Below are 7,631 nucleotides of genomic sequence, written 5' to 3' on the forward strand. Positions count from 1 at the left end.
ACCTACTCTTCCGTCTTCATTTCACCCCTACTTCCTCCCCTGACTTGTTGCCTGACAGCCACACGCACCTCCTATTTCATTGTACAAAACACCAAGTCTTCCCTTCAGTGCCTTTCGCGCATGCGCCTCCGCCATTCCTAGCCCTCCTTCACTTTTAGAACTCTCCTGGTAGAGCACTTACCTAGCTGGCAAATCCCCATGACTGTAAATACTCAAAACAATGGAGCTGGTTCCTGCCTGTACCTCCTCAAGGACAAGCCTGTGCAGCAAACTAAGTAGAAAATAAACTCAATGCAAAGAGCAAAGAAAAAGTACCATACCGAATTTCCAAGTGGATAGCATCAGCTCAAAACCTCCTCTGTGTAGGAATAAGATTTATCCACCAAGGTTCTAGAAATACCAGGAATAATTGAATCAGAGTTGTACCCATAATGTATATGCAAGATGCATTCCTATTTTCCCCTCCTTTTAGTAAAATCTATTCATGGAAAAGATAAATTTCTCATCAGTTCCCCAAAGAGCTGTGCATCTTGCAACAGCAGATAACTAAATAAGCCTTGTGACTACAGGATGATATCTTGCATCTGAGTGTATTGTTCTGTGCAAGAACTCTCAGGGAAAGAAATCTCTTACTCTACCATGAACATTCTGGGTGGTAGAGAAAACAAATCATCACTTTAAATCAGCTATCCTCACCCTTTTGCCTGTTTTTCCAGAGCCCTAAGATAAGAATAATTTCACAGATGTAAATCTTTGGGGAAAAAATCAATCCAAGATTAGTGTTTTATGAGCCATGATAATAATATGAATTTCATACTCCATATTCATAATGTTTTATTGAAACATAGACAGGGCTCACTTGTTTACATATCATCTATGGCTGTTTGTCTTCATGGCTGGAGATGGTATGGATGGCCAAGAGAAAATAGGATTTTTCCCTGTAAGAACATATTTGATAACCCCTGCTCTAATAAGCTAAATAGCTCAAGTGGGAGGGAAGAAAAGAGAAAGAGGGATCATGATCAAAGTACATATGTATGCAAATATAATGACATCTCTTACTGTTTAATACGATTTAATATGTGCTAACTAAAAATAAGATTTTAAGAGGGCATTTAGACACAGCAGCGTGACCACATTAAAAAACACTGGGTCAAGATAAATCAAGAGATATAAGTGATATTTCTATACCCCAAAGAATACCAAAAACAGTCAGAGAACCACAGGAAGTGAGGTGATAGAATGAAATGGAGTCTTTCTCCAAGCCCACAAGAAGGAATCAAGCCTAACCCGTCTTTATGACAGAATCCCAGTCTCCAGAACCAAGACAGCAGATCCTGTTGGTTAAGCTCTGCAGGACATTGTGAGAGCAGTCCCAGATTTACACATGCAGAAAGACTTAGCTATCTGGATCAACACCCTAGCAGATGAGTGGCTGACAACACATGTACTCCTGTAAATCCATTCATTTCTTCCACAACATTTTTGCACTTATTATTTATAGAGACTCTGTCTATTTATTATTTCAAATCCCCAGAATTTCTCAAAGGACCTGACTTGGTACAGTCATTTATTTTATTTTCAATGATCAGATGAATCAAAATGGGCAAAAAAGAAAGGCAGACGCTAAGAAGGAAAGAGTGCAAGGCACACAAGCAAATGGACTGACGATTCTTTTCTTGGAAGTTCCCAGATACTGTTAAGGAGAGAAACTACAAACCTGTGAAAACACCATGGGTTATAAGACAAATGTCCAGAGACTGGGGGCCACCTGCACTCCAAAGAGACACCATAGACAGCATCAGACATGAGTACTGGAATGTGCTGTTTGTTTTTCACTTCTAATTTAGTGGAGGATTAACGGTAATCAAATCTGTCCACAGAAAATCTTCACATAGGCATCAGTTATGCATATCACTTTTTATCCCCCTGCAAATCACATTAATCTTTTCATAAAGTAAGAAATCCTTAAGTAATATATATATACATATACATATACACATATATATATACATATATACATATATATATCAGCATTGCCTACTTGTTTTCAGTTTCAGGATTCTCTTAAAGTCGTGGCACTTTTTTATGATCTTTAAGTAGTTGTACAAAGGGATTTTAATACAGCATGGCGGTGTCAGAGTGTGATTTATCTTGATGAAATGCCATCTTTTCCATCTGTCTCCTCTATCTTTCCCAGCCCTACCTATCACTTCAGTTTTCCTGACTCCATTTTTAAGAATCTCACAGACTTTTCCTGCCTGGTCTGGCTTCAAACCTGAATCCTTAGCTCTCCGTCTCCTAAGTCACGAGGATTACAGGCATGTAATTACTGGTGCTCAGCTGCATGTTTTATTTATTTTGTTGTTATTGTCCTTAAAGTGATGATGAATGTTCCAATGGCTTTCAAGTGATCAAAAGGACAGCAAAACTTTGCTTAAATATTCACTGGCAGGAAGTAACTTGCCACAGAGATGTGTTGGGAACAATTATGTGGAAGGTCTGAAAAAAATAGCAGATTGGCCGCTTATGCATCCTGAGCTGGACATTGCAGTAGGCTTAACAAAGTCTACAAACACTGTAATCTGTGCCAATCTCCGGCCCCAGAATTTACCTCCTGTCTCCCCTAAGATGACCAGGTGTGTCTACCTTCTGCTATAAAAGCTCAAGCGCCCTTTCCCTCCACACAAAGCCGTCTATCTGAACCTGCTGGCTGATCGACATTTATTCTAGGTCCAAATACAACTCTGCTTTTATATTAAGCTTATTGATGATTGCTTTGTTTATCAAATCACGAAAAATATAAACTAGGATTTCCCATTGACCACTAATTTTTTTTGAAAAATGAGTGTACCTCAGAATCCTGTAGTCAGATTTCAAGCATGAAAATAACTGGACACTACCATAATAGAACCTTCTGAATTCTAGGGCACAATCAGAGGATCTGCAGCCTAGGAGTTTCTCTCTTTTATAATTTCTCTGCAATTAATCTGTGGAGAGCGCGCAGCTTCACCTCTGTTGTCATGGCAACTGAACTTCTGTGTTAAAGGTAAGGATGTTATGACTTAATGAAAAAGACACTTATTAGTCAAGAGTAAATGTCACTATCTCAAAGGTCACTGTTTTTCTTGCTGATTTTTTTTTCCAACATACCGATCATCTGCATGCGGGCACATCAAAACTTTTTTTCTTCAATTGACAATTCATATGTAAAGCTATTGGCAAACTACACATTTCTTAGTTCCTTTTGTATTCTTGTTTATATTCCTTAATGTATCTACCATGCTGGGCACTGGTGGCTCACACCTGTAACCCTAGGTATTCAGGAGGCTGAGATCTGAAGATCACAGCCTGGGCAGGAAAGTCTGTAAGACTCTTATCTCCAAGAAACTACTCCAAAAAGGCCAGAAGTGGAGCTGTGGCTCAAATGGTAGTAGTGCTAAACCTGAGCAAAAGAAGCTCAGGGACATTGCCTAGGCCCTGAGTTCAAGCTCAATGACCAGCAAAACAAACAAACAAACAAACAAAAAACCCAAGATTATATGTACACCAGGTATTGTATGAAGTGCAGAAGGAAGATGAAATGTTGTTGTATTTTAAGCACAATTCAAAAATCTTGAAAAACCACATTGTTCCTTACAAAAATGCCGAGTATCATAAAACCAGAGAGTCTCCCTTACTTAGATTTATGATACTCCAAGCTGGTCACAGCAACCATGAAACGTCAACACCAACACAGTATTAAAAAACAAACAAACTTCAAACTTTCTATTCTCTCTAATATCTAATATAATATTTCTTCTGGAAATACATTTGCATCCATCATCATCATCAAAGACCAGTTGCTAGCTTTGGTCAACAGACTGAACTGTACTTCCAGAGTTATGCATGTACATATTTATTTACTCTATATGTGATTACATATATATACACACACCTGTATATAAGTGTGTATATATAGTACATGCTATAGAATATGCCTCCTCCCCAACAAAAGGCTAATGTCTTCATCCTCCCCCCACACACAAAAAGCACCAGTTCTTCGTGTTTCACTGTGAAAAGATTTGAATTCATAAGGATAAAAACCAATCAACTCAGCAATTACTATGCGCCGCACAAGACAGTGAGTACTTGAAATGCCTATAACAACCTGTGATGGGGTTCTATTCTCTTCCTCATTTCACAAATGAGGAAACTGAGTCTTGACTGCCAATGATGGAGGAGGCACGATTTGCATTTGTGACCCTCTGACTCCAAATCCTGTACCACATGAATCCCCCCACAATGACCAGCTCCTGGCGAATCGGATAGAGCCAGAGGGCTGAGATCCAAGAGATAAAAACGTTCTTTCCTCAGCTGTGACACAGAGGAACAGGGCAGCTTTGACCACGCCGTGTCCCCTTTGTGGGTTTCCGGTTCCTCTTCTATAGAGTGGTAATTGGGAGTACTGGGTGAGTAATAAAATTGCTTCCAACGCTAATATCCCAGCACGGTGGAGAGGCCACTTTGCCTGGAAAGACAATGCGAGCCATCTGGATGCGAAGTGACAAATGACAAAACTCTTGGACAGGACCATCTTGGAGCAGCCTCCCCTGCCAGGCCCCCCCCCCCCCGGCCACACTGCCAGGCTTCTGCCGATCGCCTGCAGCTGCACAGACCTGGGGGGGGGGCCACGAGGGCAGAACCCCGAACAGACTGCTCAAAGGGCTTAGTCTTGGGCTTCCCTGGGACCCATAGAGCCCCGTAAAATGAGATGCCTTGTTCCTTTGCCAAATGTGCTAGTAGGCGTGTGACAAACTTACTTTGTTTGTTGGCTGGATTGAATTCCATCAGAAAGAATATATAGGGGCTGGGAAGGTGGCCTAGCGCTAGAGTGCTTTGCCTAGCATGCATGAAGCCCTGGGTTCGATTCCTCAGCACACCACATACACAGAAAAAGCTGGAAGTGGCGCTGTGGTTCAAGTGGTAGAGTGCTAGCCTTGAGCGGGAAGAAGCCAGGGGCAGTGCTCAGGCCCTGAGTTCAAGCCCCAGGACTGGCAAGAAAAAAAAAAGTGTGTGTGTGCATATATATACTATATATATATATACTTTTGCAAATTACTTCCTGTGGAGTCGCTGATGGAGGTGTGGGGTTGGATTTTGAGGAGTATCTAGAGACCGGGCCTTGGGGACAGTTGGGGATACGGTGGTGGGAGGGGATGGGCTGCGCCATTCTCATAACGCGTGCAAGCCTCCTCCTCCTCCTCCGCCCCAGACCCTCACACTGGCAACGTGCTTCGTGCTTCGCGAGGCGGTGAAAGGTTTTCCTTCCTCTCCGGGTGCCCTCGGCGGAAGCCGTCCTCTGCCTCTGGGTCTCAGAGCAAAGGAATTCTGACTCTTCAAGTTCAACTCTAAGACGGGACGTAGAGGTAAACCAAAAGAGAAGAACTCGCCGCCTTCGGAAGTTATCTCCCTCCTTTCTCATGCCACATTTCGCTGAAGGAAGAAAATCCCCAGCACATTTGTTTCACAGAATCTTTCCCTTTGCTCCTTCCCCCCCCTCTCCCCTCCCGGACACCCTTTATTTATTATTTGCTTCTGTGTTTTTTAAATTATTTTTAATCTCATTTGTTAGCCTTGATTGAACTGGCCTCTTCCACGTTTGTGAGTTTTTGAATGTTGTGATCAGGAAAAGGGAGAGGAAGTAATGTGAATAGAAAAAAAGATGGATCGTGTTCAGGTAGTGAGAAAGAAGACGGCACCACGGATACATAGTAATGATACATTATGACGTTTGCTTCTTTCCCAAAATCAAAAATTTTGAATAAATGAAAACAAGCAAAAACAAATAAGTCGCTGCCACCTCCTGCCGTGACAACTGTCATGTCTAAGGACCTAAGGACTTCAAAGAGACAGCGTGCCGGGAAATGAAGTTCTTTCTGACGTGATAAAAGGCACAGTGGAAAAGAGGTCGGACTTCAGAATCCCACCTGAAAAATGACAACTGCAAATTGATTCGGAAGCAACTGCTACTGAAGGGAACAAAAAACAACCATGTTCTACAGAGACAAAAGAATCGTCTCAACAGTGTGCGCTGCTTCAGGCAGCGTTCAGACAACAGAACAAACAGAACTCAGGGTAAAGCAATTCAGCCCAGTGAGTGCTGACAGCAAAATGCAGATGCAAGAAAGCTCTGCAATCAGTTCCACGCTAACCAACCGCAAACAACAGAAAAGATCCTAACTCGATCAAAATAGATGAGCATAAACACGGAAGGCAGGCGGGGAATGGAAAGGGTTGAATCTGGTCTTCTCTCCCCAATGCCACCACAAAAGCTTAAACGATTTTTTTCTAATGATTATGAAGACCAACACTAATAATAATACTGCCTGTGCAGTAGGAACATCCTAGATCCTTTCTGTCCTCATCCTTCCACATCTACCATTGTCCTTTAGCCACAGGACCTTTGCACGTACCCTTCCACCTTTCTAGATGGCCTTCCTTGGTCCACTCCTCCTGTGTATCTACTTAACAAGGGCAACAAAATCAAGCTGCACTTCTGAGGTGATTTTTAGTATATCTACATATATATTGTACATATGCACATATATACATATATCACACACGTAGAATATGCATTGTATATACATTATATATGGATACCTATATAGTATTGATACCTAAATATACTTATATATGTATACATATACATATCTATATGTTGTTGTGTTGTTACACATATTTATATATATATGAACTAAACAAGAATAGTACCTCCAACAGGAGAAAAGTGTTATTAAAAATAATTCTTGCCAGACACTGGTGGCTATGCTATCCTAGCTACTCAGGAAGCTGAGATCTGAGGATCATGGTTAAATCCAACCCAGGCAGAAAAATCCCCTTGAGACTCTTATCTTCAATTAACCACTCAAAAAACCAGAAGTGGCGCTATGGCCCAAAGTTGTAGAGTGCTAATCTTGAGCAAAAAAGCTCAGGGACAGTGCCCAGGTCCTGAGTTCAAGCCCCACAATTGACAAATAAAAATATTATTATTGTATTGCACATAAATAAGGTTACGGCATTAGTAGTATTTACAGACATCAATTACAGTTCTTAAACATTGACTTTTCTGACCAAATTTACGATATAATTGTATGGGTGAATGGTGGAGGAAAGATATTTGGAACCAGAGAGTAATTACATGGATGAGAAGAATTAGGGAAAGAAATAGAATCTTTTCTTGCATGACAGAAGGGTCACCAAAAAAGTGCCTAAAACTAAAATTTCAAGACATCATACTACTAGCCTGTCATTTCAAATATTTAAAGATAAATATCTTGAGCTATTGAAGGAATACCTGAGTAAGTTCAAAACATTTGCCTCTAAAGGACTGAACATGAAAGAAGTCAGGAAACAAGGTCGACCCGCTGTCTTGAGAATAAATCTTGAGAAATGGTATCATTCACAAAGATCGCTAAAACCCTGTACAGTTCTTAAAGAAGTGTCACTAGCTTGACATCCTCCAAGAATATACTTTTTCAACAAAACTTTTGGCCACCATCTGTTTTAAAACAGTAATAAAAATAAAATCAGGGGGCTGGGAATGTGGCTTAATGGTAAAGAGCTTGCCTAGCATGCATGAAGCCCTGGGT

This window comes from Perognathus longimembris, chromosome 25 (genome assembly GCF_023159225.1).
Source record: "Perognathus longimembris pacificus isolate PPM17 chromosome 25, ASM2315922v1, whole genome shotgun sequence".
Lineage (NCBI taxonomy): Eukaryota > Metazoa > Chordata > Mammalia > Rodentia > Heteromyidae > Perognathus > Perognathus longimembris.